Consider the following 24078-nt stretch of genomic DNA (forward strand, 5'->3'; position numbering starts at 1 on the left):
TCCGTGATCTACAGCTGCACTCAAACTGCAGTTCTTCACAGTGGTGGGTTCTCGCTCTCAGAACTCACCATGCGGCCATGCGATTTCGATGTCTCCAGGCGTGGCCTGGAAGATGTGCATCTTTGGGTTGCGGCTCCGTGGATGACACAATTACTCACCAGTGTCAACGTAAGTGCCATGGGACATTGAAACATCATGACAGCAGTCTATGCCGCTGTCGAAAGAAAATCCTCGAGTGAGTGGTCTCTCTCTCTCTCTTTTGAATGAATGTTATGTTTGTACTGACCGAAATAAATCTCATTCATTCATTCATTCTCTCTCTCGTGATGGTAAGTAAGAGTCTGCTGGCCCTCGAGTTGGGGGGGACTTGAGTAAGCGATGTTGCAGGTCGTAACGTCGAAACAGCGAGCTGTTGGTCTCCCTCTCGTCTGTTGTACGAGCGCTATCTCTCTCTCCCTCACCAGTGAAAGAGAGAGACCTTGTCTGACAGTAGTTTTTGATGGACTCTAGATTATGGCCTCCAGGGTGGGGGGGCTTTGCTATTGCTGCTGCTTATGCATGGGAGGGGGTCTTTGGGGTGCTAACATTTTTCTGTCATTCATTCTTCGGGTTCTTTTCCGTTTCGTGGATGTCTAGGAAGAGTAAAGATTTCAGGTTGTATACTGTACACATTCGCTGATTGAACCACAGAAAAGAACAAACGGCTGGGGTAACTCAGTGGGTCAGGCAAAATCGACGGAAGGAAACAGACAGTCAATGTTTTGAGTCAAAAGCAATGAATCACAAGGAGGACCTGCCAGTCTGTTTACTTCCTCAGAAGATTGTAGGATCATCACCAAACACTCAACTTCAACAGATATACTGTTGAATGTATCCTGACTGGTTGCACCATGGTCTGGTACAACAATTCAAATACAGACAAATTTAAGAAGAGCAGCGGACTCAGTTCAATACATCATGGCCCCACATCTCTCCTTACCATTAAAAATGCATAGGACGCTGCCCCAAGATGGCAACACCTGTCATCATAAATCTCCACCATCCAGTCCATGACATCTTCTTGCAGTTACCATTAGGCTGGAGATACTGAAGCCAAAGTCCCACACCACCAGTTTCAAGCACAGCTCCTTCCCTTCAACCCTTTGGTTCGTGAAGCAATCTGCACAACCCTAACTGCTACCTCAGTACGGCAATACAATGCCCACTTAACATCACAGTGTGCATTTTTCTCATTCTAATTGTGTTCTTGGTTAATTTTAAGTTTTTTTTTCTTGTGAATGTCGTGTGTCTGATGCCATGTGTCTGTAATGTTGCTACAAGTAACCTTTTCATTGTACCTGTCCATATGTGTTCTTGCACATATTAGAAATATGGAAAACCTACAGCACAATACAGGCCCTTCAGCCCACAAAATTGTGCTGAACATGTCCCTACCTTAGAAATTACTAGGCTTACCTATAGCCCTCTATTTTTCTAAGCTCCATGTACCTATCCAAAAGTCTCTTAAAAGACCCTATCATATCCGCCTCCACCACCATTGCCGGCCGCCCATTCTACGTACTCAGCACTCTCTGAGTAAAAAACTTACCCCTGACATCTCCTCTGTACCTACTCCCCAGCACCTGGTAGCAGCACAGATACAGAGGAGCAGATTGGGAGGCAGATTTTGGAAAGGTGCAAAAATAACAGGGTTGTTATCATGGGTGACTTTAACTTCCCTAACATTGATTGGCACCTGATTAGTTCCAATGGTTTAGATGGGGCATAGTTTGTTAAGTGTGCCCAGGACAGATTCCTGTCACAGTACGTGGACAGGCCAACTAGGGGGAATGCCATACTAGATCTAGTACTAGGTAATAAACCGGGTCAGGTCACAGATCTCTCAGTGGGTGAGCATCTGGGGCACAGTGACCACCGCTCCCTGGTCTTTAGCATTATCATGGAAAAGGATAGAATCAGAGGGGGCAGGAAAATTTTTAATTGGGGAAGGGCAAATTATGAGGCTATAAGGCTAGAACTTGCAGGTGTGAATTGGGATGATGTTTTTGCAGGGAATGTACTATGGACATGAGGTCAATATTTAGAGATCTCTTGCAGGATGTTAGGGATAAATTTGTGCTGGTGAGGAAGATAAAGAATGGTAGGGTGAAGGAACCATGGGTGACAAGTGAGGTGGAAAATCTAGTCAGGTGGAAGAAGGCAGCATACATGAGGTTTAGGAAGCAAGGATCAGATGGGTCTATTGAGGAATATAGGGAAGCAAGAAAGGAGCTTAAGAAGGGGCTGAGAAGAGCAAGAAGGAGGCATAAGAAGGCCTTGGCAAGTAGGGTAAAAGGAAACCCCAAGGCATTCTTCAATTATGTGAAGAACAAAAGGATGACAGGAGTGAAGGTAGGACCAATTAGAGATAAAGGTGGGAAGATGTGCCTGGGGGCTGTGGAAGTGACCGAGGTCCTCAATGAATACTTTTCTCAGGTATTCACCAATGAGAGGGAACTTGATGACGGTGAGGACAATATGAGTGAGGTTGATGTTCTGGAGCATGTTGATATTAAGGGAGAGGAGGTGTTGGAGTTGTTAAAATACATTAGGACGGATAAGTCCCCGGGGCCTGACGGAATATTCCCCAGGCTGCTCCATGAGGCGAGGGAAGAGATTGCTGAGCCTCTGGCTAGGATCTTTATGTCCTCATTGTCCACGGGAATGGTACAGGATGATTGGAGGGAGGCGAATGTTGTCCCCTTGTTCAAAAAAGGTAGTAGGGATAGTCCGGATAATTATAGACCAGTGAGCCTTACGTCTGTGGTGGGAAAGCTGTTGGAAAAGATTCTTAGAGATAGGATCTATGGCCATTTAGAGAATCATGGTCTGATCAGGGACAGTCAGCATGGCTTTGTGAAGGGCAGATCATGTCTAACAAGCCTGATAGAGTTCTTTGAGGAGGCGACCAGGCATATAGATGAGGGTAGTGCAGTGGATGTGATCTATATGGATTTTAGTAAGGCATTTGACAAGGTTCCACACGGTAGGGTTATTCAGAAAGTCAGAAGGCATGGGATCCAAGGAAGTTTGGCCAGGTGGATTCAGAATTGGCTTGCCTGCAGAAGGCAGAGGGTCGTGGTGGAGGGAGTACATTCAGATTGGAGAATTGTGACTAGTGGTGTCCCACAAGGATCTGTTCTGGGACCTCTACTTTTCGTGATTTTTATTAACAACCTGGATGTGGGAGTAGAGGGGTGGGTTGGCAAGTTTGCAGATGACACAAGGGTTGGTGGTGTTGTAGGTAGTACAGAGGATTGTCGAAGATTGCAGAGAGACATTGATAGGATGCAGAAGTGGGCTGAGAAGTGGCAGATGGAGTTCAACCCAGAGAAGTGTGAGGTGGTACACTTTGGAAGAACAAACTCTAAGGCAGAGTACAAAGTAAATGGCAGGATACTTGGTAGTGTGGAGGGATCTGGGGGTACATGTCCACAGATCCCTGAAAGTTGCCTCACAGGTAGATAGGGTAGTTAAGAAAGCTTATGGGGTGCTAGCTTTCATTAGTCGAGAGTTAGAGTTTAAGAGTCGCGATGTAATGATGCAGCTCTATAAAACTCTGGTTAGGCCACAACTGGAGTAGTGTCCAGTTCCGGTCGCCTCACTATAGGAAGGATATGGAAGCATTGGAAAGGGTACAGAGGAGACTGACCAGGATGCTGCCTGGTTCAGAGAGTATGGATTATGATCAGAGATTAAGGGAGCTAGGGCTTTACTCTTTGGAGAGAAGGAGGATGAGAGGAGACATGATAGAGGTGTACAAGAGAATAAGAGGAATAGATCGAGTGGATAGCCAGCGCCTCTTCCTATTCTATGTTCTATGTTAAACCTATGTCCTCTTGTGGCAACCATTTCAGCCCTGGGAAAAAGCCTCTGACTTTCCACATGATCAATGCCTCTCATCATCTTATACACCTCTATCAGGTCACCTCTCATCCTCCGTCGCTCCAAGGATAAAAGGCCGAGTTCAGTCAACCTTTTCTCATAAGGCATGCTCCCCAATCCAGGCAACATCCTTGTAAATCTCCTCTGCACCCTTTCTATGGCTTCCACATCCTTCCTATAGTGAGGCGACCAGAACTGAGCACAGTATTCCAAGTGGGGCCTGACCAGGGTCCTATATAGCTGCAACATTACCTCCCGGCTCCTAAATTCAATTCCATGATTGATGAAGGCCAATACATCGTACGGCTTCTTAACCACAGAGTCAACCTGCGCAGCTGCTTTGAGCGTCCTATGGACTCGGTCCCCAAGATCCCTCGAATCCTCTACACTGCCAAGAGTCTTACCATTAATACTATATTCTGCCATCATATTTGACCTACCAAAATGAACCACTTCACACTTATCTGGGTTGAACTCCATCTGCCACTTCTCAGCCCAGTTTTGCATCCTATCAATGTCCCTCTGTAACCTCTGACAGCCCTCCACACTATCCACAACACCTCCAACCTTTGTTTTCATCAGCAAACTTATTATCCCATCCCTCCACTTCCTCATCCAGGTCATTTATAAAAATCACAAAGAGTAGGGGTCCCAGAACAGATCCCTGAGGCACTCCACTGGTGACAGACCTCCATGCAGAATATGACCCGTCTACAACCACTCTTTGCCTTCTGTGGGCAAGCCAGTTCTGGATCCACAAAGCAATGTCCCCTTGGATCCCATGCCTCCTTACTTTCTCAATAAGCCTTGCATGGGGTACCCTATCAAATGCCTTGCTGAAATCCATATGCACTACATCTACTGCTCTTCCTTAATCAATGTGTTTAGTCACATCCTCAAAACATTCAATCAGGCTCATAAGGCATGACCTGCCCTTGACAAAGCCATGCTGACTATTCCTAATCATATTATACCTCTCCAAATGTTCATAAATCCTACCTCTCAGGATCTTCTCCATCAACTTACCAACCACTGAGGTAAGAGTCACTGGTCTATAATTTCCTGGGCTATCTCTTCTCCCTTTCTTGAATAAAGGAACAAAATCCACAACTCTCCAATCCTCCGGAACCTCTCCCATCCCCAATGATGAGCAATCTCCTCCCTCGCCTCCCACAAGAAAAACCTGCACAAAACCGCTGTAGGTGTCAGCATCGACAGTCACCAGTTTTTACTGTTAAAATAGTCAGTGACTGTGAACAACAAAACCAGACACAACTTAATTGTAAACAGCACACACAAAATGGTGGTGGAACGCAGCAGGCCAGGCAGCACCTATAGGAAGAAGTACAGTCGATGTTTCCGGTTGAGGCCCTTCATCAGGACTAACAGAAAAAAGAGATAGTAAGAGATTTGAAAGTGGGAGGGGGAGGGGGAGACCGGAAATGAAGCCAAGAGCTGGGAAGTTGATTGGTAAAATGGATAAAAGGCTGGAGAAGGGGGAGTATCATGGGACGGAAGGCCTTGGAAGAAAGAAAGGGGTAGGAGGGCACCAGGGGAAGATGGGGAACAGGCAAGGAGTTATTGTGAGAGGGGAAGAGAGAAAATAAATAAATAAATAAATTGGGGATGGGGTAAGAAGGGGAGGAGGGGCATTAATGGAAGTTAGAGAAATCAATGTTTATGTCATTAGGTTGGAGGCTACCCAGACGGAATATAAGGTGTTGTTCCTCCAACCTGAGTGTGGCTTGATCTCGACAATAGAGGAGGCCATGGATTGATGTATCAGAATGGGATTGGGATTGGGATGTGGAATTAAAATGTGTGGCCACTGCGAGATCCTGCTTCCTCTGGTGGACAGAGCGTAGGTGTTCAGCAAAGCGGTCTCCCAGTCTGCGTCGGGTCTCGCCAATATATAGAAGGCCGCACCGGGAGCACCGGACGCAGTTTATCACCCCAGCCGACTCACAGGTGAAGTGTTGCCTCACCTGGAAGGACTGTTTGGGGCCCTGAATGGTGGTAAGGGAGGAAGTGTAAGGGCATGTGTAGCACTTGTTCCGCTTACAAGGATAAGTGCCAGGAGGGAGATCAGTGGGGAGGGATGGGGGGGTGGGGGGATGAATGAACAAGGGAGTCGCGTAGTACAACTTAATTGTAGTTCCCGGTTAAATGTTCTCCACTTTACCACCGCACCAGTCTCCTTCCCTATAAACACGAGAAATTCTGCAGATGCTCGAAATCCCCTGTCCTCATATTGTTCAGGAGATTCTGGCGCTCTTTTGTAAATTTAATTCCGTTTCACATCTGATTGGTTCATTTCTGGAAAAACGACTGAACGTCACGGATTGCCGGAGAGATTTGTTCCGGGAATCATCAACAGATACGTGGTTATAGGAGGCCGCGAGAGACAGTCTCGGGCACAAAATCGTTTCTTATCGTAAGTTTTGCTCCGTTGCTTTGTGACTTCAGGAATGTTATCTCTTTTACAACAGGCAAGTACGTTTACTTTCTGTTCTTGGGCGTCGCTAGTTCACGCCTGGATCGCTCCCACACAAAGATCGCAAAATGATCTCACTGGGAACGCTACGCCGGACAAGCTTGCAAAATAAAGTTTGGAACGAGCTGGGAAATTTGGCACCGTTCAAACGTTTGCATGTTTGTCGAAAGGATTGTTGTGTTCTGTGCTAAAAGAATCTGCGGTTAAGTGTGCCTCACCTTCTGTGATCTGGTCTGGTAGGTCCTGGGTTTTGTTTTGTACTGATGAATCTGGGGGCTGGGCCAAATGAGCTGAATGAGTGCTGAGAAGCTATTCTACCTGCAGAGAAGTTCTCGCCTCTTTCCCATCCTACAAGACATTTCTGTCAATACTGTACACTTCTAGTGTCTATAATTTACACTCCCAGTACGCTTTGCCTAATTGATTCAACGTAAACGGACACCAGCTGTTTTATTTAAAACAAAACAAGTGCTCTGCTGAGCGTAAAAGCTCACTCGGTCGATCACCTTGGACACCTTCTCAGTTGCTAGGTTCTGAACCTCATGATATCCAGAATTATTTGATATAGATAAAAGTGGCGGATTTATCTCAAGGTCACACTCAGTGTAAACACGTTTAGTGAAACGAGATTATAGTTGAAGCAATAAAGCCAAGGTGCTTCCAAATGGTTCAGCCAAATCTAGCAAAAACTAGTCATTGGTAGCATGATAGGGTTGGATTTAGCTTAGTCAGGTTCTAGCCATGTAGATGAACAGGACGTTAAAGAGCTGGTTTGCAACTTTCATGTTGATGCGGGCGTGATGAAGGAATCTGCAGTGGGTAATATAAGCACCAGAGATTCTGCAGATGCTGGAAAGCTGGAGTAACATGCTAGAGGAACTCAGCAAGTCGGGCAGCATCTATGGAAAAGGCCAAGACCCTTCATCGGGAGTGGAAAGGAGAGGGAGAGGATAGCCAGGATAGTGGAGTGTTTAATATAAATACAGTTATCAATTAAATCCAATTGCACCCTAAAGTATGCAGCATAATCTTCTTATGTATCTGTACACTGAAATGGGCAACACACCAATTTGTGTAACTATGCTGCCAAGTTATATACATATATGGAGATTGTAAATATAGCTCTTTATCATAATCACACCTGAACGTGATAACATCTGTTAAAAGAGCATAATTTTAGCAACTATGTTTAATATGAATTTCCTAACCTGTAGCCTTTTAGTGGTAATGTATTTCCTTGAAGTGTCTGGGCAAAGGTATTACAGTGGATTCCATTTATTTGGACAAATCCAGGCCAGTACATTTTGGCCCAATTAAGCAGGTGCCCCAATTAGCAGAAGTTTCATGGAAATAGTTTAAAAGGTATAAAAATGACAAATTATCATTTAACAGAGTAACAAATCAGCACAGATTATTACTCGCCAACTGCCTGTGACAAAATCACTACTTTTGGAATTCAAACACACAAGTGACTCTATTTAAGAACTGTTTGCTCTAAGCTCGGAGTAGTGTCTAACGGTCATATGACTGACACTAGTTAGAAAATGTTCGGCAACAGTCTTCTGCCCCAGTTAAGCAGCATAGTGTTCCAAATAAATGAAGGGAATCTTGGCAATTTCGCTGACTAATTTTCTTTAAGCATTGTCTCAAATAAGCGTCTGTTAACCAATGACCCAATTAACTGGAATCCATTGATTTTTCCTTGTGATGCTCCACACAGAGAATCCATGTCCCTGAGGTTTATGACAGAATTTCTATAACAGAAGGGCACCTTCTGTTCCCAGTGTTGCAATAATTAAATTTGTTGAAGTAATACAATACCCACGATAAAAATGTTGCCCAATAGATTAAAATTCTAAACTAAGTTGCTTTTCTGAAATGATATTTAATGTTCATAATTTTTCAAGCCATAACAGGCATTTAAATCTTTTTAAGGTTCTCTGTGACCTAATCCTGTGCATGTCATAGTGTTATCTCTTGTATCAACAGTGGGCACATTGATGTTATCCTTGGCCACACTGACTGCAGATTACATAATTTTAAAAGCACCTCTTTTGAGTAACTGGAGTTCGTATAAAAGTTGTGTTAAATTGTTTGTATATTGTGAGCAGTTCTGGTCGCCCAACTGAAGGAAGATGTCATTAAGTTGGAAAAGGTGCGGAAAAGAGGATGTGTGTTAGCCTGGCAGTTAGTGTAATACTGTTACAGTGCTGGAGACCTAGGTTCAATTCCCACCGTAATTGCAAAGAGTTTGTATGTTCTCCCCATAACCGTGTGGGTTTCCTCCCACAGTTTGTATGTTCTCCCCATAACCGTGTGGGTTTCCTCCCACAGTTTGTATGTTCTCCCCATAACCGTGTGGGTTTCCTCCCACAGTTTGTATGTTCTCCCCATAACCGTGTGGGTTTCCTCCCACAGTTGGTCTGTTCTCCCCATAACCGCATAGGTTTCTTCCCACAGTTTGTCTGTTCTCCCCAGAACCGCGTGGGTTTCCTCCAAGCTCTCTGATTTCCTCCTACAGTCCGGTGACGTACAGGTTGGTAGATTAATTGGTCACATGGGACCGTGTGGGCTCATTGGGCCAGAGGGTCCTGTTACTATGTCGTATCTCTAAATAAATAAATGTATTTAAAAGTTCATGAGGATGTTACCAGGACTGGAGGACCTGAGAGCTTGGAGCATTTTTCCCTGGAGCGTAGGAGGCCGAGGGGTGACCTTGTAAAATCATGAAGGATGTAGTTAAGGTGAATGGACACAGTCTTTTTCCCAGAGTAAGGGAGTCTACAGGACACAGATTTAAGGTGAGAGCTGAACCAATCACTTCTTTCACATCCGCTTCCATGTTCTCGGACTCTTACCTCTCCTGATTATTTTTGCTTTTGCATTTCTTTTTGCAGAGCCTCGCAGCTTCTCACTTCCTCCTCCCTCCCTATGCACCTACCTTCTCCTTCAACTGGTCTTACCTATCACCTACCACTTCCAGTGCTCCCATCTTCTCATTCTGGCTCTGCCCCCTTCCTTTCCAATCCCGATGTAGAGTCTCAGCCCAAAATGTTGGCCATTTATTCCTCTCCATAGATGCTGCCTGATGTGCTGACTTCCTCCAGCATTTTGTGCCTGGTACTCTTTTTACACTGCTGGAGATTGCACTATACCCTTTGCACCATTCTGTTCTTTTGCAGTCATCTCTGTATTTATTGTTATATTTATTACTATAGGTGCACTGTTTAGTTTGTGAGCTGCACACCAGTGAGGAATTTCATTGTCCCCTGGCATATTTGACAATAAGCTGCTCTGAATCTGAAAGGTTTAAAAGGAATTTGAGGGACAGGTACTTCCACATAGGAGTTTGTGGATATATCAGTGGAGCTGCTAGAGGACCCTTTGAAGATGGGCCCAATTAAAGTGTTTAAAAGCCTTTTAGACTGGTATATGGATAGAACAAGTTTAGGGAAGAGGTTGCCAACCCTCTTTACGCCATGGATCAATATACCATGAAGCAAGGGATACATGGTCCCCAGATTGGGAACCCCTGGTTTACAGGAATATGGGCAAAACTTGGGCTAACAATTTGGTTAGCATGGACCAGTTGGGCTGAAGGGCCTGATTCTGAGCTCTGCGACTCGGTATTTTGAAATGAATGTTGTATTTTTCCCTAATATCCAATTGGATGTCATTGAAAAATATAAATAAGTTACTTTAATGAAAAAATTATGATGTTTCCCTCTATTATTTTGGTGTGCTACAACGTGCCTAGTGCAATTCCCAACATCATTAGGATAGCAGAGATACTGTGCAGTCTTTGCCACCAGTGATTATGGGAGATGTGTAGGAAACCTACGGGACGCCCTCCATGCCAGCTTCAGCAACTGGCTGCCCCGAGGGAAGTGAAGAGAAGAGGCGTGTCATCACTGCATCTTACCACACCCTCTCCCCATCCCCACATGTCCACCATCCTCCAGCTGTGTCCCGAAACACTGAGATGAGGTCACAATGCAGCAGTAACTTCTGCAGGGAGAAGTAGCTCCAGGCACTGATTCCCTATACCTAATCAATAATCTGTCAGGCAGGCAGGCAGCCAAGTACGGAAGTGCCACTGGGGATACACTAATTCATGCATGGGTGATGCTTGATTACAAGGACTGCTCCCTGTTTGACAGTGACTGAAGAACATTGGTTTTAAATTGTACAGTACATTTTGGTGCTAATTTCAGTTAGAGGTGAAGAAATAATTGCCACACGTAGTGATGATGGGACTTTAAATGGCCACTGTTGAAAGTAATTCAGGTCAGGCAGCATTCATGGAAAGAGAGCCAGTCAACATTTTGGGTCTGAAGTCCTTTGTTGGATCTTTGTGGAAGAAGGATACAAGTGAACTTTCAATAAGAGAGGGATCTGGCATATCTCACAACCTTAGCATTTACAACACACCACACAGACTAAGAAGCTTAAAGTGCCAGTAATGACTGCATTAAGCCATTTTGATGCATCCTATCACAGACATTGCCTTTATTCTGCACATTCCTCCTTCATCTTCTCTCCTACCAAAAACTAACCTGTAACTCTCTCTTTCCCATTACAAGAGTTGCTGATTATTTCCTTTTCTACAGATGCTGCTTGATCAGTTTAGATTTTTAGAGCATTTTCTGCTGTTGTTTCAGATTCCAGGATCAGCATTTTTAATCTTTTTCTTGGTTTTTATTTACTGATAATGTACACCCATTCTAGAGGGACTCGTTTGTAATCCAGTTTTCCAAAGGATTGACATTTGGCAGAAATGGGTGCAATTAAATTAAAACAGATACAATCTTCTCCAAGCATACCTTACACTCAAGAATTGGTTCAGTCAGGTGCAGTTTCTAATCAATCACATCCATTGGAGTACAAAGGCAAAGCCAGTGGTTGTTGAGCATGCACAACAAAACAGGTCAGAAGTACTTAAAGAGAAAGAAATAGAGTTAATGTTTCAGATTCATAACCATTGAGTTCAGGGAGAATATTGAAATGTCAGTTTTGTTTTTTTTTCTCCCAAGAAGTACTGTCAGACTTAATCATTTCCAGAATTTTCACCATGTCTATTTCATAGTACAAACTCAAAATGGAAAATAACATCATCCTAAAAGATGTGATTATGTTTCGGATTTAATGACAGAGGAAAGTGATTCTTGGAATAAAATAGATTTTTGGTAAATTACAAATGACTTATGGACACCCCTACATACAATTGAATTCCTATAATATTATAAATTCAAAGGTCTGATGTTCGTACATGGAAAAAAACTCAATATTCTGTTGAAAGATCATCATCTGAAATATTATGTCTGCTTCTCTCTCCACAGCAGCCGCCTGACCTGCTGACTAATCCTAGCATTCTTTGTTTTTAATATTTGATATTTATTCAGTGTTAAGCAACTATTCAGACCATCCACCTAAGTATAACCATCTGGGAAAAGTGCCATGTAAATTCCTTTAAAACTTAGCCATCAGTTTGATTTTCGCACTGCCCCAGACCATCAGATTTTACATAAGATGTGTATTCAGACAGTGTGTGGAAACAGGAATTTGACCATTTCTAGAGGGCCCATTTAAACAGTTGCATTACTTATTGATCATTGAGGAATACCAGTGCATAAACTACCTCACCAGACTCAAGGGCAGCTTCTATGCCACTGTTATAAGACGATAGAACAGTCCCTAGTATGATTAGATGGATTCTTGAACTCAAAATCCATGGTCTGAACTTAAAATTATGGTCTAGCACCTTATTGTTTTCCTGCTGTGCACTTCCTCTTGAACTATTAGAGTCATAGAAAAGTACAGCAGAGAAACAGGCCCTTCAGCCCATCTAGTCCATGCCAAAGCCATTTAAACCGCCTACTTGTATTGACCTGCACCGGGACCATAGGCCTCCACACCCCTACCATCCCAGTACCTGTCAAACTTCGCTTAAACTTTGAAATCAAGCTTACTTGCACCACTTGTGCTGGCAGCTCGTTCCACACTCTCACAGCCCTCGGCGTGCAGAAGTTTCCCCTTGTGTTCTCCTTTCTGCATTCTGTTATTGCTTTTCCTTTTGTACTACCTCGATACACTTGTGTTTGGAATTATCTGTCTGGATGGCACACAAACCAAAGTTTTTCACTGCACCTCAGGCTATGTGGCAATAATAAAACAATTTACTAATGTAATTTAATTTACCATCCCTGTATTGGTTTATTCATTTTTATTTTAGTAACAGTACACTTTTATTGCATTTTCACTTCCGTAACACAAACTACTTGACTACAAGGTGCTCTTTTTTCTTCATGCAATATCCATTTTCCTTTGCAAAGCAAAGTCACCTGAAGCAGGGACGACACACAAAGCCCTGGAGGGACTCTGCAGGTCAGGCAGTAGCAGGCGTCTCCTGCAACTAATAAAATAGCCACTGAGTGTAAGTTTATGCTCTTCAGCTACAGCCCATCCACTTCCCAAGGTTCAACATCCTGTGCATTCAGAGCACTCCGGCATTGTTGTGTGTGGTTACCTGAGTTGCTGTGGCCATCCTGTGAGCTTGAACCAGTCTTGTCATTCTCCTCTGACCTCTCTCATCAACAAGGCAGTTTGCTCATCAGAACTGCCACTTGCTGGATTCATTTTTGTTCTTCACACCATCCCCTGTAAATTCTAGAGGCTCTTGTGTGTGAAAACCCCAGGAGATCTACAGTTTCTGAGATACTCAAACCACCCCATCTGGCACCAGCAATCATTTTTTAGTCTAAGTCACTTAAATCATACTTCTAACCCCAGTCTGATATTTGCTCTGAAGAGCAAATGAACCTCTTCACCATGTCTGCATGCTTTTATGCCCTGAGATGCTGATTAGGTATTTGCATTGACGAGTAGGCGTACAAGTGTAGCTAATAAAGTGACCACTGTGTGTACTGTATATCCAGATGAAGGGTCTCAACCGCAAATGACAATTGTCCATCTCTCTCCATAGATGCTTCTTGACCCACTGCGTTTATCCAGAGCTTTTGTATGTTGCTCTGGATTACACTGTCTGCAGTCTTTTGTGTAACCTAAGACAGGATTTCTGTGTACATGTATAGATTAGGGTGTTACAGGCTGCAGCCTTGAAGTAAAGTGAGTGCTTGGAAATAGGAAATGAAACCTAATATGTCAAACTTTGCTATTACAGTAAAGTTGTTTTGTTTCTTCCTCATTGGACATCCGCTCCAAGTGTCCCAGATACTGGAAATACAATGTGTGAGGGAACACCTAAAGGCAGCTGCCTTTGACCCCATTACCCAATCTACCAGTTATACAGTCCATCACAGAGCAATCCTATCCACCCACTCAGTATTATTTAAGCAGTAAAAAAAAACTTAATCAAAATAATCTTATTTAAGATTCTAAAGACATTCTGGCCTGCAGGCAGCAAGAATTAGAGTGGGGCCCACTTTTACATCTGCACTGACTTGATGCGCTGAATGGGCGGGAAACCACGTTCTTCCTGTGCCTGGGATGTGTGTGAGGAGCTAGTCTGAGTGCAGGTCACCGCTCCCCTTGGCTGTCCTTTTCCATAAAAGATAAAATCCTAAAAGTGAAGTCCAACACAGACTTTATTAAACTTTTATTTACTTTATTTCGAGATACAGGCCCTTCTGACCCAATGAGCCCACACTGCCTAATTACACTCATGTGACCAATTAACCTGCTAACTCCCAGCAAACCCACGTCCTGACAGATAGCAGCGGAATTAAACCCGGGTGGTTGGCGCTGTAATAGTGTTATGCTAACCACTGCATTACCGTGCCCCTTTTTCTGTACCCCTTTCTGCTTAATGACAACCTCTTATAACCAGGTGACCAGAACAATACACCAAGAATCTATGAGTGAACCGTGCTCCCATGCCATCTCGAACAACCTTATGCAAGAAAACTTTCTGCACTGGATACAAAATAAGTAGTAGTAGTCATACTCTATTGAGGCCAGGATTCTTTGAGTGTAGATGTTTCTAAGTCCTGGAGGGCTAGAGGAAGCTAATGGTTGGGAGAGTGGAGAAGTTTGAGAGGCTTGAAAATGATGAGAATTCCTATTGACATTTCTTTTTGTTTTTACTTCTTACCATTCGTGTTTCCTGTGGTTCCTACTTCATACCTAATGGAAGCCTGGTTGTTCAGTTGTCAATGTAATCCTCCTCTTCTGGAACAGGATGAAACTGCGGCGTGAAATGTACGCTTAAACGCTATAAATGATGGCAACCATCAACTGGTTTTAATGTCAAAATTTTCTCAGATGGAAAGAGAGCCTTTTCTTGATTTTTATTTCTATTTCTATATAATTGGTTTATTGGTGTACGGTAAAAAACTTTGTTTTGCATGGCGTCCATACAGATCATTTCATTGAGGTTTAGTACACTGAAGTTGTACAAAGGGGAAAGCAGTAACAGAATAGAAAATATAGTGTTATAGTTACAGAGAAAGTACAGTGTAGGCAGACAGTAAGTTACAAGGAGCAGGAAGAGGTTTATCAATATACAGTATGAGGTCCTGAAGAGGGGCCATGACCCGAAATTGTTGAGTGTTCAATCCTCTCCATAGATGCGACCTGACTTGCTGAGTTCCTTCTGCATTTTGTGTGTGTATTGCTCTGGATTTTCAGCATCTGCAGACTTTCCTGTATTTTTAATATGAGGTTTGTTCAAGTCTTACAACAGAGGGATAGAAGAGAGAATGTTTGGGGTGGGAAGGGATCTTGGTTACGTTGGTTGCTTTCTTGAGGCAATGAGAAGAGGAGTTGGAATCTTGTTCAGCATGGACCAGTTGGACCAAAAAGGCTGGTTTCTATGCTATATGACCCCATGATTAAACTTATTCTTACCGGTCATGAATGGCTGATCCCCTCTTTTGGACTGTGATCCCTGCAGCTATTTTCCCTGTTAAACCCTCAGAGAATTTTATAAGTTTCAGTTAAATCCCCTCTTGTTCATGGAAAGTCAAGAGCCTTCAGGACTATTGAATGATTTGTCTTAAATTATGTGCTGAGGCAGGTCCTTGTTGACTTTTTTTAATAAAGCCTGTGACAAGGTGGCCACAAGATGTCAGGTGTGAGCCTGGAAAGTCTTAAACAACATTAAGTGAGTTGGAACGTAGCTGCACTAACAGGGATAAGAACACTGATAGTGCACACCTCTCCATGAGTTCAAGCTCCTAGTCTGACATTCATTGGAAGATTGATTGAAATTTTATCTTCAATAATTCATAACTTTGCATTAAGGAAAGGAATAGAACCCCTCCATCTGGTAATACTGAAACCATGGTTGGGTTGAGTTGTTCTCCGATGTTGGCTATTTACTTACAAACATTCGGTCACCAATCAATGAAATGCCATCAGTGTGCTGTTAGTTGTGTGTCCTCCAAATGTTTGGCCTTTATATATTTATCAATCAGTTGATTCAATATCATTTTGGAAACTGCCCACATCACAACTGAGTTTCTGAAATGACATTGAATCAGCTCATTGAAAAGTATATAAAGGCCAAACATTCAGAAGGCACATCACAATCAACAGCACACTGACGATGTCTTCTCATACGATGACGAAGTGTTTGCAAGTCAATATCCAAGATCGCGGAACAACTCAACCACCTGAGCTGAATTATTTCCGACTGAAGCAGTGTCATCCAGTTCACTCAGTGATAGAAAGGGGCTGCAAATACAAATACAGTAACAACAGAAGAAGTACAATTTTACTTTTAGATTCCAGATATTCTTTAGTAAAGGCATAAATGATTTTGACTTACTTAGCTATGTTTTAACTAAAGAAAAGTTCAAAGTACAATTTATTATCAGAGTACATACATGTCACCATGTACAGCCCTGAGATTCTCTTTCATTCTTAGCAATCTATAGAATAGTAACTAACCGTCAGGAACTATAAACTGTAAGCAAACTGTGCAAATGCAGGTATAAATAAATAACGAGCATGAAATAACAATGTAACAGAGTTCTTAAATGAGTGTAGTTATCCCCTTTTGTTCAAGAGCCTGATGGTTGAGGGGTAGTAACTGTTCTTGAAGCTGGTGGTGCGAATCCTCAGGCACCTGTGTCTTCTACCTAATGGCAGCAGTGAGAAAAGAGCATGGCTTGGGTGGTGACGATCTTTGATGATGGAAGCTGCTTTTCTATGACAATGTTTTATGTAGATATGCTCAATGATTGGGAGGATTTTATCCGTGATATACTGGGCCGAATCCACTACCTTTTGTATTATTTTCCACTCAAAGCCATTACTGTTCCCATACCAGGCTGTAATGCAGCCAGTCAGCACACTTTCCACCACACATCTATAGAAGTTTGCCAAGAGTTTTGATGACATGCTGAATCTCCGCAGACTCCTGTGGAAGTAGAGGTGCTGTTGTGCTTTCTTTGCAATAATATTTATATGATGGGCACAGGACAGGTCCTCTGGTACAGTGACAGTCAGGAGTTTAAAGTTACTGACCCTCTCCACCTCTGATCTGATGATTACTGGCTCATGGACCTCTGGTTTCCCTCTGCTAAAGTTTACTATCAGCTCCTTAGTCTTATTGACATCGAGTGAGAGATTGTTGTTATTACACCACTGAGCCAAGTTTTCAATCTCCCTCCTGTATGCTGATTCATCACCACCTCTAATACAGCCCATAGCAGTGGTGTCATCAGCAAACTTGTATATGGTATTGGAACTGTACAGTCAAAGTGTACTTTGGAACGGTCAAAGCTTGTCGCAAGTAGAAAAATAAGCAAACCAGAAGACTATGACATAAACATTAATGGCAGAATCTCAGATGGTGACAAGGAGACGTACTGGAGTGAGATTGATTGGCTGGTTGAGTGGTGTTACAACAACAATCTTGTACTCAAAGTCAGTAAGACCAAGGACTGATTGTGGACTTGAGGAAGGGGAAGGGCAGTTCCCGTGGAAGGGGTCATCAGTGAAAAGAGTAAACAGTTTCATGTTCCTGGGTGTCATCCTCTCTGATGATCTATCCTGGGTCCACATATTGATGCAGTCATGAAGAAGGCATGCCTGCAGCCATATTTCATTAGGAGGTTGAGGAGATTTGGTACATGTATCACCAAAGACTCGTGCAGATATTTACAGATGTACCATGGAGGGCATTGTGACTGGTTGTACCAGCAGCTGCTGTGGAGGCTCTAAAACACAGGGCTGGAAAAAGCTGCAGGTGGTTTTAAATTCAGCCAGCTCCATACTGGGTACTAGCCTCGCCAGAATTGAAGGCATCTTCAAAAGGCGGTATCCATTATTATCCTCACCCCTCAGGACATGCCCTCTTTTCATTGCTACCGTTAGGGAGGAGGTGCAGGAGACTGAAGACACACACTCAGGGTTTTACGGTAGCTTCTTCCTCCCTGCCATCAGATTTCTGAACAATTCATGAGCCAGTGAACATTACCTCACTATTTTGCTCTATGTTTGAACTATTTATTTCTTATATATTCTTTGTGTAATTTACAGTAACTTTCATGTACTGCTGCCACAAATCAGCATATTTCACGACCTTATGTCAGCGATAACAAAGCTGATTAAAATTGTGAGACTGGTGTTCAGTGAGACATGGGTGTCCTTCACTCGTCACCCGAAGGTTCAGCAAGCAACTAGCAAGGCAAATGAGGTTTTGTTTTATTGCAAGAGGATTTGAGAACAAGAAGAGAGACGTCTTGTTCCAGCTACAGATAAGGCCCTGATGAGACCGACACTGAAATGTTGTGTACTGGTCTGGTCTCTCTACCTAAAGAATGATACTGAACAGTAGTGTAGTGGAGATTCACCAGGTTTATAGCTGGGGGATGGTGGGTCGGGTCAAGTTTACTGCTTCAGTACATGTATGCACAGGTGCAATGAAAAACATACTTGCAATAGCATCACAGGCATGTAGTGTTCGGGCATATTCTGGAGTTTGGGTATATAGTAAATATTTACTTCAGCAGCAATCAATTTTCAGACATAAACATGGATTGTAGATCGAATTTAAAATGCAGCCCTAACAATAGGTTTCCCAGAGCTGTTGGCAAACCAGACAATCCTGATTAACATTCATTAGGGTGTCGGGAGTGTGGGTGCAAAGACGGAGGTGTGTGAAAACTACATGTAATTCAAAGGAAGCATTGTAGATAGATTGTAACTGTAGAATTGTCCTGCCGTTACCTTTGATCCTTAGCATATAAAAATGTCATGTAATATTGAGTTGGGAGGCCTCTTCCTCCAAGAGTGTCTCATTTTGTTGAATAAAAGTATCCACTAGATTCAGTGTCTCCTTAGTGACTTTGTTCACATTACAACAAGAGCAAGAAAAGCATAAATGAAACATTGTACACAAAAGTACACAATTAGGACAAAAAAAAAGTTCATTGTAGTGCGGAGTGGTCATAGTGTTGCTATACTGTGGTGACGATTAGGATTGTACAGGTTGTTTCAAGAACTTTATAGTTGAAGGGAAACAAATGTTCTTGAACCGGGTGGTGTGAAACTTCAGGCCTCTGTGCCTCCTGTCCGATAATTGCTGTGAGAAAAGGGCAAGAATCTTTGGTGATACACGTGATACACGTTGTCTTGTTGAGGCAGTGTCTCATGTGGATACTCTTGATGCGGGAGGGATGTCCTCTGGGGAGAGAGGACACCTAGAGACCAGAGAATTGAAGGGAATTGATTGAAGTGTGCAAAATTATGAGGCTTGACAGGGTAGATTGAGGGATGATGATTTCCCTGGCAATGGTGTCTAGAACCAGGGGCATTTTCTGTCAAAATAAGGGATTAACTATTCAGGGCTGAGACGAGTGATACTTCAGCCAGAGGGCTGGTGGTTTCTGCTCTTCAATGCCCACCTGGTGACTCACTTAGTATATTTAAGACAGAGGTTGGGTTAGTAGAGGAAAGTGAAGCCGACGTAAAAGAAGAGCTTTATCTTATGAAATGGTGGAACAGGAGCAACGGGGCTGAGTAGCATGTCACAACTGCAATTCCTAAGTTTAAAAAAGTGATCATCTTATGTATTTCTTTACCTATAACTTATGTGATCCAGTGACTTTCACTGGCATCTTATTATCAGCCTCATCAAAATTGCACAGCCCATGACTGTAATAAAAGGCTATGCACGGAAGCCTCTGGGAAAATCTTTGAAGAGCCATTATAATGTGCCAGTCCAGTGAGCTTAATTATCTTCCAATAATTCTTACATCTGTGCATGTCTAAAACTGAAATTAAATCACACAACTACTGTGTATTTTACTGGTATTTTATGTACTTAGCCAACCAAGTATTATCCTCAAACAGAAAACTTGTTAGCTAAACCCAGTCCATTAGTAATGGCCCGGTAACTGGAAATGGATGTGTTGTTTCAAGAACACAATGATTCAATGCTGCTGTACTCTCACCTAATACTGAGAGTCTCAGGAATCTGCCCCAGTGAAAATCTTCAGGAAAGGCAAGAGGAGGTAATATGCAGAAAAACTAACCAGTGCTGTATTTTTTTAACTGGACGCTTTATCGTGCAATGAGCTGGGAGGAGCTGATGAGACAAAAATGGTTTATATAGAAGACACGTACCAACTTCAAACTAGTTTACTGTACTACACAAAATTCACTTTCAAGGAGTCTACAACTCATGCTCTCAGTATTTCTTTATTTTTTAATATTTTGCATTTTGTCTTTAACACATGGTTGCTTGTTTGTAGTTTTGTGTGTAGTTTGTATGTTTTTTTTTGATTCCATTGTACTTTTTTGTTCTACTGTGAATGCTTGCAAGAAAATGAGTCTCGTGGTTGTATATGAATACATAAAATTACTTTAATAATAAACTTTGAACTTTGAAATGCTTTTGTTACAGTAAATCTCCAATGACATCTGATTATTTGGAAATCCTGGTGTTAAGGCATTTAGCTCACTGGACGGTGTTTCCAGTGGTCACACGTAAATTGTCGATCTCCTATTTCCCACACTCCCTTAATATCCCCTTGGGCCCTTTTGCATTCACTCCCAAGAAACTTAACTGAGTTCACTAGGAAAATTATTATAATATAGAATGCATGAAGAAAGTGATTTTAAAAGTATTAAATAGCTTCCAGACTGGCATCACCAATGTTCCAAGTCCGAGAGCACTATGGCACAAAACAGGCCCTTTGGCCCATCTGGTCCATGCTGAATAATTATTCTGCCTAGTCCCAATGTTCTGCACCTGGACTACAGCCTTCCATAATACCTACGTAAACTTCTCCAAAATGTTGAAATCAAGTGTGCAATTGTATTTGAAGAAATGGAATCTGAAACTTTGTTGGTAAACCAGTGTCTGGAATAGTCAGCAGGTCAGGCTGTATCTGTGGGAAGAGTAACAGTGTTATTATTTCTGATTGATGACCCTTCATCAAAATGGTTTAAATTGGACTTTAATAGGGCAGGGTTTAAATAAAGCTAATCATATCTAATAAACCAGATCACTGGCCAAAACATGAAAGGAATACGGGGATATTTCCAATTTCTTTTGAAATTCTGTTTATATATCATGCAGTTTGCTTTTCAATTATAAATCTTTATCAGTAATTATTTATTTATTGAGATGCGGCGCAGAACAGGCCCTTTCGGTCCTTCGAACTGCGCTGCCCAGCAATCCCCGATTTAATCCTAGCCTGATCAGGGGACAATTTACAATAACCAATTAACCTACCAACCCGAATGTCCTTGGACTATAAGAGGAAACCAGAACACCTGGAGGAAACCCACACGGTTATGGAGAGAACATACAAACTCCTTACAGGCAGCAGCGGAAATTAAAATCGAGTTGCCTGTATTGTAAGGCATTGTGCTAACCACTATACTATCATGCCAAACTGTAATTGTCCTTGGCCTGTAACCAATCCTCCTTGTTGGATGCCTTTTAACATTCAGGACTGAATATGATGAAATGTCCTAATGAGAAATCTCAGGCTGAAATGTTGACTGTTTAATCCTCTCCATAGATGTTGCCTGACCTGCTGTATACCTCTAGCATTTTTTGTGTGTTGCTCTGGATTTCCAGCATCTGCAGAATCACTTTGGAGTTTTTGTTTCTGTTGCACTCCTTACCTTATGCCTATATTCTTCTATAGATCTGACTAAAAGGCTTAGGGAGGAATTTTCAGATATTGGGGCTTATCAACATTATTAATTAAACCACAAGGATGGATTGAAGTAATAAAGTATGAAGAATGAAGAGTCTCTGTTGAGACAGATCTGGTGACTTTGTGAATTCTGATTAAACTTTTTTCTTACAGGCCCTTTCAAGAACTGGCAATTGAATGCAGTGAATATACAAGGATTACAAGGTAAATGCCATAATCCCATTTGATACTATCTTGATGTGTTATTAGAGGATACAATGAATGTTCAAACTCTGACCCAATCTTTTGTGTGAGTTCAGACAAGGCTGTGGGGAAGATTGGGATTTAGGCTGGAGGGTCTGAATTTAATCATTATTTCTTCCCGGGGAGATCAACCCAAAACTGCCATATCAACATTATTTATGAGAATTGTAATTGGTTTATTATTGTCACATGTATCAAGATACAGTGAAAAACTTTGTTCTGCATGCTATTCAGACAGCGCACTCTACACACAAATACATTGAGGTAGCGCAAAGGAAATTACCAGAATGCAGGACATACACTCAGTGGCCGGTTTATTAGGTACCACTGTATATCTGCTCATTAATACAAGTATTTAATCAGCCAATCATATGGCAGCTACTCAATGCATAACAGCATGCAGATATGGTTAAGAGGTTCAGTTGTTGTTCAGACCAAACATCAGAATGAGGAAGAAATGTGATCTAAGTGACTTTGACCATGGAATGATTGTTGGCGCCAGACGGGGTGGTTTGAGTATCTTCAAAACTGTTGATCTCCTGGGATTTTCAAACACAACAGAATCCAGAGTTTACAGAGAATGGTGTGAGAAACAAAAAAAAACATACAGTGAGTAGCAATTCTGTGGGTGAAAATACCTTGATAACGAGGGAGGTCAAAGGAGAATGACCAGACTGGTTGAAGCTGACAGGAAGGTGACAGTAACTCAAACTACCATGCGTTACAACATTGGTGTGCAGAAGAGCATCTCTGAATGCACAACACATCGAACCTTGAAGTGGATGGGCTATAGCAACAGCTACAAACATATACTCAGTGACCACTTTATGAGGTACAGTAGGTACCAAATAAAGGAGCCACTGAGAGTAGTGATACAGTTAGAGAGGAACTGCGGTGCAGGAGGACAAATAAGGTGCAAGGGCCATAATGAGATAGATTGGAAAATTAAGGGTTCAGCTTTATTGTGCAAGAGGCCTATACAAGACTCTTGTAAAAGCTGTCCTTGAGCCTGGTAGTACGTGTTTTCAATCTTTTGTATCTTCTGCCTGATGGGAAGGGGGGGGGGGAGAGAATGACAGGGTGGATTACAATCGCTGCTTTCCTGAGGCGTTTGGAAGTGTAGCGAAAGTCAGTGGCGGGGAGTCTGGTTTTCATGATAGACTGGGCTGTCTTCAATTGCTGTGAAATTTCTTGGGGTCTTGAGCAGGGTAGTTGCCGTAGCAATTTGTGATGCATTTGAATAAGAGGTTTTCGATGGTTCTCAGGAGGTGTCAGTGCATTGGGAACCATACATCAAAAATTATAAAGGGTTGCAGCAGGGACCATATTCAAGAGGAACCACTTAAATTTACAGTTAGACTTACACTGCAGGATTTATCTTCTAACCCTTGACGACGTGGCCAGGGGTCCTGAGACTAGCTGTGAAATGGAACTAATTGACAAGATGAATTTCCCCTGTCCGAAAGCTACTGTTAGTGTCGAATGATGAACGGTTGTCTTGCTGTCATGGTGACCTTGTAGCCAGACCACTTTCACATTTGATTCTCATGCTGTTGAACCCAATGCTGTTTTACACAGTAGCGGATAACAGATCATTATGGACTGTCTTCAGAAGAATAAACAACCAGGTGAATTTCTGGCAATTCTGTTGAACCGTATTGCAGAATGAGCCACCATATTTAGTAGAAACTGGGGGAGAAAAATTGGCCAAAACTTACCTTGTGTTTTCTTTTACATTAAATCACAGAACTGAGCTGTGATTGATTTGCCTCATTCTCATAGGAGCACAAGTTTGCTTATTTATTGATATACAGTGTGGAATGGGCCCTTCTGGCCCAGCAACCCACCTGTTTAACACTAGCCTAATCACAGGACAGTTTACAATGAACAACAAACCTGCCAACCACTACGTCTTTGGACTTTGGGAGGAAACCAGAGCAGCCGGAGGAAATCCATGTGATCGTGGGAGAACGTAGAAACTCCTTACAGACATTGGCGGGAATTGAACCTGGGTCACTAATACTGTAAAGCATTGTGCTGACCACTAAGCTACCGTGCAGTTTCTCTCCGCCCCCCCCCCCCCACCCCCCGAAGCCATTTGGCCATTGAATAGGCACCTCTGGCATTCACTTTAATTTAACAGGCCTCCAGATACAAGTCTAGAACAGGACACACACACACACACACACACACACACACACACACACACACAGTTGGAGGAGCACAGCAGGTCAGGCAGCATCTACGGAGGGAAATGAACAGTTTATTTTGCTTATT

General features: G+C 42.6%; 1 protein-coding gene across 4 annotated transcripts in view; it reads left to right on the plus strand.

Moving 5' to 3' along the window:
* The window catches only part of LOC140212125 (very long chain fatty acid elongase 5-like), a 53228-nt gene continuing 29150 nt past the window's right edge, over positions 1 to 24078 (plus strand). The window contains exons 1-2 of one of the 4 annotated variants that reach the window (XM_072282709.1): positions 1 to 168; positions 21712 to 21762. The gene's annotated coding sequence lies outside the window, so the exon portion shown is untranslated. Of the gene's footprint in view, positions 169 to 6246; positions 6414 to 6552; positions 6655 to 21711; positions 21763 to 24078 lie in introns of those variants that run through there. The other 3 variants (XM_072282707.1, XM_072282706.1, XM_072282708.1) reach the window with 3 other exon arrangements.

The sequence above is a fragment of the Mobula birostris genome, chromosome 18, assembly GCF_030028105.1.
Source record: "Mobula birostris isolate sMobBir1 chromosome 18, sMobBir1.hap1, whole genome shotgun sequence".
In the NCBI taxonomy this organism is placed as follows: Eukaryota; Metazoa; Chordata; class Chondrichthyes; order Myliobatiformes; family Myliobatidae; genus Mobula; species Mobula birostris.